Genomic DNA, 10,326 nt, shown 5'->3' on the forward strand with positions numbered 1-10,326 from the left:
TAACAACTTAGGAAACGTATAACACAATACCACAACCTGTATATTGACATTGATAGAATACATGGATATTATTATTTCCCCAGTTATACATGTATGGGTGAGTGTGTATGTGTGTGTGTGTGTGTTGTGTATTTGAGAGAAAGAGAAAGAAACAGAATTAATGTTTAGTTTTTTTGTTTTTGACATGGAGTCTCGCGCTGTCACCCAGGCTGGAGTGCAGTGGCACGACCTCAGCTCAGTGCAACCTCTGCTTCCTGGGTTCAAGCAATTTTCCTGCCTCAGCCTCCTGGGTAGCTGAGATTATAGGCATGTGCCACCACGCCCGGCTAATTTTTTTTTTTGTATTATTAATAGAGGCGGGGTTTCACCACGTTGGCCGGGCTGGTCTCAAACTCCTGACCTCAGGCAAGCCACCCGCCTCAGCCTCCCAAAATGCTGGTATTACAGGCATGAATCACCACACCCGGCCTAATGTTTAGGTTTAATATTTAGATCTAAGTATTTTATCACATGGTTGGGTTCAGGTATTCAGCATCACACTCATCGTATAGATGAGTTCCGTGATCCAAAGTGTCTCTCATGTTGCCCTTTTATAACTACAATTACCTCTCTCCTTTCTCTACTATGCCCCATTCTAAACAGGAAAACATTAATCTGTTATTTATTTCTATGATTTTGTCATTTCAAGAATATTGCGTAAATGCATGTTTTATGTTATATAACCTTATGTTAGCTTTCGATATTAAATGTTTTAACTTTGCATAATTCCACACCTATCCATATAGGTTTTTCTGATTATTAATAGTCTTTTCCTTTTTATTGCTGAGTATTATTCCATTGTTGGTATTGTGTACCATACTTTTTTAACCATTTCCCCATTAAAGAACATCAGATGTGTTTCTAGTTTTTGGTTGTTTTGTTTTATAAGAGTTTAATTTTTAGAGCAGTTTTAGGTTCACAGTACAATCAATAAGGATATTAAGAGATTTCTCAAAAAACCATGACCTTCACACATATAGCTTCTTTCAAGTATCAACATCCTCCACCAGAGTGGTAAATTTGTTACAGTTGATAAATGTAACATCATAATCACACAAAGTCTAGAGTCCATTCTTTGTGGTGTACATTCTGTGGGTTTGGACAAATAATAATTACATGTATTTATCATTATAGTATCATATAGAGTATTTTTACTGTTCCAAAAATCCTCTGCACTCTATCTTTTCAACCTTTTCTCCCTCAACCTGTGACAGCCAGTGATATTTTTAATGTCTCCATAGTTTTACCTTTTCCAGAACATCATATAGTTGGAATCACACAGAAGTGGCTTTTCAGATTGGCTTATTTCACTTATTCATAGGCGTTTAAGGTTCTTCCATGTTTTTTATGGCTTGATATCACAAATATTTTAGCACTGAATAATGTTCCACTATCTGAAGGGAGAATAGTTTTTTTACTTCTTTGCCGACTGAACGAAATCTTGGTTACTTCTAAATTTTGGCAATTACGTATTTGTAAGCATGCCATGCACATCCATGTACAGGTTTTATGTGGACATAAGTTTTCTACTGCTTTAGGTAAATACCAAGGAACACAATTACTGAATGTTATGGTGGTAGTATTTTTTTAATACCAAACTGTCTTCCAAAATGTTTTTTTTTTTTTTTTTACCAGTAATGCAAATAAGTTCCTTCTACTCTACAAAATTGCTAGCATTTGCTTCCGTCAGTATTTCAGATTTCAGCCCTTGGAATAGGTGTGTAATGTATCTCACAATTGCTTTAATTTTTATTTCCCTGATAATGTATGATGTGGAGTATGTTTTTATATATTTAATTTCCATTTGTATGTTTTCTTTCATAAGTTAAGTGTCTGTTAAGATCTTTGGCCTAGTTTTTAATTGATTCTTTACTATCTGGCTGTTGAGTTGTAATAATGCTTTGTGTATTTTGGATAACAGTCTTTTATCAGATGTGTCTTTTGCAATTTTTTTTTCCAATCTGTGGCTTGTATTTTCATTCTCTCGATGTTATCTTTTGAAAAATAAAAACTAAGTTTTAATGACAGCTTATCAATTGTTTATTTCATGAATTGTACCTTTAGCATTCTATCTAAAAGTCATTGCCATATTAGGTTATGATATTTGGATTTAACATATGAATATATTTGGACATGCCTATGACTTTTTAGATAGAACACTAAAGGCACAATCTAAATTTTCTGGGACTTTGAAATTTTTACATTTTGTATTAGATCTACGACCCATTTGGTGTTAATTGTAATGAATGTAAGACTCATGTTTTATCTGGACTCATTTTCTTGGCAAGTGGACATCCAGTTCTTTCAGAAACATTCATTTAAAAGACTGTCTTTGCTCCATTTTATTGCTTTTGCTTCTTTGTCAAAGATTAGTTTATTATATTTATATGAGTCTACTGGAGGGAGTCTCTGGAGATTTTATTTCACTAATCCATTTGTCTATTTTGGTTTTACCAATACCATGCTGTTTTGGTTACTGTAGTTTTATAGTATGTCTTCGCTTTAGATAGTGTAAGTCCTCCATCTTTCTTATTCTTGGGAGTTTTGTCTCACCTCATAAACAAAATAACTTGCTGAGATTTTAATTAGGATTGCACTGAACCTATAAATCATGTTGGGAAAAATTGACATGTTGTCAATATTGAGCCTTTCTTTCCATAAACATGGAATGTTTCTTCTTTTTTCTTTCATTTATTTTATTAGCTTGTAGGTTTTTTGAATATAGATATTATACATATTTTATTAGTTTTATACCTAAGCATTTCATTTTTTGGTGCTAACATAAATTTTATTGTTTTTAATTTCAAATTCCACTTTTTTGCAGGAAAACAATTGCTTTTTATATAATAACCTTGATCTTGCAACCTTGCTATAATCACTTATTATTGCTAGGAATTTTAAAATTTCCTTCAGATATTCTATATAGATAATCATGTCATATTTGAAAAAAGTTTTCTTTCATCTTATCCATATACATTTTTCTTCACTTTTTGTTGCACTAGCAAATGATTCCATTAACATGATGAAAATATGATAAAGAGAACATCTTTGACTTAGTTCTAATTTTAGTGCGGAAGCTTCTAGTTTCTAATCATTAAGTATCATGTTAATTGTAGAGTTTTTGTAGGTATTCTTTTTTTTTGTGAAGAAAGTCCCCCTGTATACCTAGTTTACTGAGAGTTTTTATCATTAATGGGTGTTGGATTTTGTCAAATGCCCTTTCTGCATCTCTTGATATGATCGTATCTTTCTTTGTTAGCCTACTGATATAATTGACTCTAAAACTTGATTTTCAAATATTGAACCAGCTTTATGTACCTGGGATAAATCTCACTTCATCATGGTGCATAATTCTTTTTATATACTATTGGATTTAATTTGCTAATATTTTGTTGAGGATTTTTGCATCTATATTTGTGAGAAATATTGGTCTGTAGATTTCTTTTCTGTTTATGACTTTATCTGCTTCTGTTATTTGTCTACTGTTCACCTTACATAATTATTTCTTCTGCCTCCATTCCCTGAAAGACATTTTAGGCCATTAGTATAATTTCTACCCTTGTTCAATTTACATGAAAGTACTTTATTATGTTCAGTTCAATTTTAAATGTTTTTTTGTTTTGTGTTGTATTTTGAATTTCAGTTTCCACATGTTTATTATTAACATAAAAATGCAATTGTGTATGTTTTTCTCGTACACATTGCTGAACTCATTGATTAGTACTAAGAGTTTATTTTTGTAGATTCCTGGAATTCCTGTGCAAAGAATCATGCTATCTGAAAACAGTTTGCATGATTTTTATATTTTATATTGCCTTATCAACTTGAAGTTCCCCTCTATTACCAGTTGCTCAAGCTTTTATCATGAATGCATGTTGAACATTATCAAATTTTTTTCTGCATTCATGGATATGACCATATGATTTTTCCCCTTTCTCTGTTGATAGGATGCATTACTCTAATTGATTTTGAAATACTGAACTTACCTGTAATAGATCTCACTTTATTATGGTATATAATTATTTTAATACATTGCTAAATTCAAATTGTTTATATTATGTTTAAGCTTTTGCATTTAAGTTCATGAGAAATCATGGTCTGCAGTTTTCCCTTTTTGTAATATCTTTGTAAAGTTTTCCTATTAGGATAATATTTGTCACCTAAAATGGAAAGTGTCCCCTCCTCTTTTATTTTCTGTGATGGGTTGTATAAAACTGGTATAAAGATTCTTCCAATGTTAGGTAAAATTCTCCAGTGAAGCCTTTGTGGCATGGGGATTTATTTTTCCAGAAACATGTTAGGTATGTTGATTTGGGCCAATATTTGTGGGGTGTAGCTCCAATAACAATATAGCTTGCCGATCTCTTGCTATGCTACTCTGGTTGATTATATTTACCCAGTTTTTCTGGAGCTCATGCTGAATTCTAGTTGTGTTTGTCTGTAGCAGTAGATGATACTTCCCTGGCCTTCAGGTGTTTCTAGGTATGAGGAGGGATTGTGGGATATCTGGTTTATGAGAAAAGGAAGATTTCCCCTGGCCTGTTTTTCAGACATCTGGTGCCAATGGAATTCTCATTTTATCTCATTGATCAATGCCAATATGGGAATACCATACCCACTGACCTGAGCTACCTTTTGCTGGTGGTGAGTGAGGGTTGGTGGAAGTAGGGAGTATTGTGGACTAGTTTTCCTTCTGCTGATACGTGAAGAGTTAAGTTGGCTGCAGTCTCAGTAGAAGGTGAGAAGACTTCCTGCTGCTTAGGTTTGAGCAGAAGATGGGATGTTCCACCAGGGCTCTGCTGGCACCACTGCTGTAGGCAGAGAAGCCACTGCTGCTGTGAGGTGACTGGAAGGGATGGGTCTTTCCATTTTCCCATTAGATAACTGGTGCTATTTTTCTTATCCATAGTTCTTTATCTGGCTTTAAAAATATTTATATTTCTTTTGAGGGAGATGTGGGGAGAGCTGTGTATGTATGTAGATGGTTGCAGGGATCTCTGGTGGACAGCTGAGAATCACTAAGGGTTAAAAGAAAACCTATGGAATTCAAAGCAATATTGCTGCTTTAAGTTCTGAGATCTCTAACCAGGATGGCTTCATTCCACTTTTCAGAGTCCTGTTGTTATTGTTAATTATTCCCAGAGTATTTGGTTGTGTTTAGAGGGGAAGAGAAGGAACAGGGAAAGGTGAGTCTGTGCAATCTTGTCTGGAAATGAAAGTCTTTTTCTTTCTTCTTTTATGTCTTGTCTTTTCCCTCCCCTCCCCTCCTCTCCTCTCAACGGAGTCTTACTCTGGTGCCCAGGCTGGATTGCAGGTTGCTCACTGCAACCTCTGCCTCCTGGGTTTGAGTGATTCTCCTGCCTCAGCATCCCAAGTAGCTGGGACTACAGGTGCGTGCCACCACGCCTGGCTAATTTTTGTATTTTTAGTAGAGACGAGGTTTCATCATGTTGGCCAGGCTGGTCTTGAACTCCTGGCCTCAGGTGATCCACCTGCCGCGCCCTTCCAGAGTGCTGGGATTATAGGCGTGAGTTGCCATGCCCTGCCTGGGAATGAAAGACTTAATGGTGGCTTTTAAATGTGATTGAATGATTTTTCTCTATCTCTATCTTATCTCTATCTCCTGAGATAAGAATATATGTTAACAGTGTATTACACTGGTAAACTTAAAATTAAGTAACTTTGAATCGTTACAACTATACTCATTTTCCAAGGCTAAACTAAGGGTTGTGATGTAGTATCCTTATTTATTTTTGGATTTCTTTTGGTAACATTTAACAGATTCTGCATTGATCTGCATGAGTAATCTATAGTTTTATTTTCTAGTAATATATCTGCCAGGTTTTGTTTTTAGGGTAATGTTTGATTCATTTGGAAATGTACTCTCCTCTTCAATTTTCTGAAATAAATTGTGTAAAATTGGTCTTATTTTTTCAGCAACTTTTTGGTAGAATTCTGTAATGAAACCATCTGGACTGACAGTTTTCACTCCAAGAAAGTTTGTGTAATCGTTTCAAGAGATATAGGGTAGTCCAGATTATGCATTTTCTCTTGGGTGAACTTTTATCGTATATGTCTTTCAAAAATATTGTTCATTTTCTGTAAGTTTTCAAACTTGTTTTTCTAATGCTGTTTATACTATTTCTTTATCATCTTAAGATGTGAGGGATGTTTATAATCCTACAGTGATACAGCTTTTCATTTGTTATTGAAAATATGTGTCCTTCATTCTATATATGGTCAGTGTTATTGGAATATGATCAATTAATTAAATATTCTACATGTTAAAAAATTAATAAAAGAACACTATAAATAATTTTAAATCAACAATTTCTGCAAATTAAATTTTGAAATTTTATTAAAACAAATAAAATACCTAATGACCCCTGAATCTGTTAGAAATTTAATGATGTGTCATATATATATATTAGTAGAAACAAACAAATAACATTTCTTCCTACCTTATAAGATTTCTGCTGAGAATTCCACTGGTATTCTTTATTTTTGTTGTTTTTTGTCTTTTACTTTTGACAATGTGATTATAATGTATGTTGGAATGTCCTCCTTTGAGTAAATTTTACTTAAGGGTCTTTGGGCTACATCAATTTGTACGTGCATATCCCTATCAACATTTGGGAAGTTTTCAGCAGTATTTCTTTAAGTAAGATGTTTATCATTTCTCTCTCTCTTCTCCTACTGGAAATTCCATAAATGATATGTTTATATGCTTGATAGTGTGCCATAGGTCCCTCATGCTTTCTTCACTTGTTTCATTCTTTTTTTCTTTTGTTTCCCCAAATGGTTAATTTTAAATAACATGTCTTAAAGTTCACTAATTCCTTCTTCTGCTGAATGAACTTCAAAAGATTTTTAATATAAGTTTTTTCTGGCAATCAAAAAGAAAAACCTATAGTAGAAATGCTGTCTAAAGTCTGGGCATGGTGGCTCACACCTGTAATCCCAGCACTTTGGCCAGTCTAAGTAGGAAGATCAGTTGAGGCCAGGAGTTTGAGACCAGCCTGAGGAACATGGCAAAATGCCATATCTACTAAAAAAAAAAGAAAAAAAAAAAACTAGCTGCACATGATGGTGCACTACTGTAGTGCCAGCTAAACAAAGGAGAAGTGGGAAGCAGAGGTTACAGTGAGCTGAGATAGCACCACTGAACTCCAGCCTAGACAACAGAGTAAGACTCTATCTGCAAATAAAGAAAACAAAAAGAAATATTTTTTTAAAACATGAAAAGAATCAAAGCATACGCTGTTAAACAAATGAAAACGATGACAACAAGAAAGGAGGAAAAGAACAAAAGAACTACAAAATAGGAAACAATGAACAAAATGACAACAGTAAGTCCTTACTTATCAATAATTAGTTGCAATGAAATTGGCTTAAATTATGATTCCAATTTAATGGAAAATCAAAATGGAAAATTCATAGAGTGACTGAATGAGTATAAAACCAAGATCCAACAATATTTTGCCCACAAGTGATTCACTTTAGCTTAAGTATACACAGAGAATGAAAGTGAAGGGATGGAAAAACTATTTCATGCAAATGGCTTTACATATAAAACACATAATTGTGTGTGTGTAAAAAAATAAAATAAACTTATAGTCAAAATCTGTCACAAGGCAAAGTAGGTAACTCTAAAATAATAAAGGGGTCAATTAATCAAAAAGATAGAACAATTCTAAATGTTTATGCACCCAGCATTGAAACATCTATAAAGCAAATATTAAGTTGATTGAAGAAATAATTATTACACAATACAATAATAGTTTGGGATTTCAATATCCCATTTTCAACAATGGATATATCTTCCATACAGAAAAATCTTTAAGAAAGCAGGAAACTTGAATATCACTATAGAACAAGTGGACTTAAAAGTCATATACAGACATTCTATCCAAAAGCAGCAAAATATACATTCATCTCAAGCACATACAGAACATTTTCCAGGATAGATCTTTTTTTTATTATTATTTTCCTTAACTCTGGCTACTTGCATTCAGCATAGTACTGAAAGTCCTAGCCAGAGATATTTGGCAAGAAAAGTAAATAAAAATAATTCAATTGGAAAAAAATAAGTTAAATTGTCTCTGTTTACAGATCCATAGCCTTATGCATAAACTACCCTAAACACTTTACCAAAACACTGTAAGAATTAATAAATAAATTCAATAAAGTTGAAAGATACAAATCAACATATAAATCAGTAGCACTTCTATACACTAACAACCATCAAAAAAGTTAAGAAATCAATCCCATTTATAATAACTGCAAAAAAAAAAATACGCTTAAGAATAAGTTTAACTGAGGAAGTGAAAGACATGAAAAATAAAACCTGAGGAATATTGAGGTAAGAATTTGAGATAACACAAATTAGTGGAAAGCAATTTTCTGCTCATGGACTGAGGAATTGATACTGTTAAAACGTCCATAGTACCAAAAGCAGTCTACCAATTCAATGCAATTGATATAAAAATTCCAATGACATTTTCCACAGAAATAAAAAAGGCAATATTGAAATTTTTATGCAACTACCAAAGACTGAAAATAGCAAAGGAGTCTTGAGAAAGAAAAGCAACGCTAGAAGCATTACACAATGTTGTTTCAATATATAATATGAAGCTATAGGAATCAAAACACCATGCTACTGGCATTACCAGATACATAGACCGATGGCACACAATAGAGAGCTCAGATATAAATCAATACATTTAGGATCAATTGATCTTTGATAAAGTTTACATGAATCTCAAGACAGAAAATACAATCCCTTTAATAAATGATGTTGGGAAAGCTGGATATCCATATACATAATGAATTCAATCCTTATCTCATACCGTATATAGTAATCAACTCAAATTTATTATAGACTTAATTAAATGTAAGTCCTAAAACTATAAGACCATAGAAGAAACCATAGAGGAAAAAATTCCTTGAAGTTAGTCCGAGGAATGATTTTTTTTGGATGTTCCCCTAAAAGCATAGGAAAAATGCAGAATTAGATATATTGACTGCATCAAACTGAAAAGTTTTTGCATAGCAAGAGAAAAAAGCAACATAGTGAAAATACAGTCTACAGAACAAGTGAAAATAACTTCAAGCTATATATCCTAAATGGGGTTAATATTCAAAATATATAAGTAATTTAAATATAGTTATAAGAATAATGCAAATAACCCAATTACAAAATGGTCAAAGGACCCAGATAGACATTTTAAGAGAAGACATGCAAATGTCCTATAGTAATATGAAAAAATATTCAAGATTACTAATTATCGGAGAAATGTACATTAAAATTACCATGAGCTATCACCTCACACCTGATAGAATGACTTTTCTCAAAAATACAAAAGATGATTGTTGGCAAGGATGTGGAGAATAGGGCTCACTTGTGCACTGTTAGTGAGAATGCAAATTGCTACAACAACTATAAAAAACAGTATGGATATTCTTCAAAATATTTAAAAAGTAGAATTATAGGATTCAGCAATCTCATTTCTGGCATATATCTAAAGTAAATTAAATCAGTATGTCCAAGAGATAATGTGCATACTTGTGTTCATTGCTGCATTATACGTAATAGCCAAGATAAATGTCCATCCACATATAAATGCATATACAGAAAATGTTACACACACCCACACACACACACACAGTGGAATAGTTGTCAGCCTTATAAAAGGGAAATCCTGTCATATGTGACAACATGGATGAACTTGGAGGACATTATGCTATGTGAAATAAGCCAGGCACAGAAAGAAAAATAATAAATTATTTCACCTATACGTGGAATTACAAAACAATGAATGTATAGGATCATAGAACAGAATAGTGGTTTTCCCAGGCGCTGGGGTGGAGGAATGGGGAGATGTTAGTCAAAGGACACAAAGTTACAGTTAGGCCCAATGCATGAGTTCTGGGAATCAATTATACAGCATGGTGACTATAGTTAATAACTGTATTGTATACTTAAAAATTAAGAGTAGATCCTAAATATACACACACACACACACACGTATATATATATATGTATCCTAAATATATATAGACACACATTTGTGTATATATACACACATTCATTCACAAAAACCCTAAGCAAACTAGGAACAGAAGGATTGACCCTTAATCTTATGAAGGGCATTATAATAAATGTGTAGCTGACATTATACATTGGGCAAAGTATTAAACATATTTCCTATAAATTTGGGGAAAAGGGCAGGAAACCTCACTCTCACCACATATATTAACATTTTAGTGGAAATCTTAAGTATTGGT

The sequence above is a fragment of the Colobus angolensis genome, unplaced genomic scaffold, assembly GCF_000951035.1.
Source record: "Colobus angolensis palliatus isolate OR3802 unplaced genomic scaffold, Cang.pa_1.0 Scaffold281, whole genome shotgun sequence".
NCBI lineage: Eukaryota > Metazoa > Chordata > Mammalia > Primates > Cercopithecidae > Colobus > Colobus angolensis.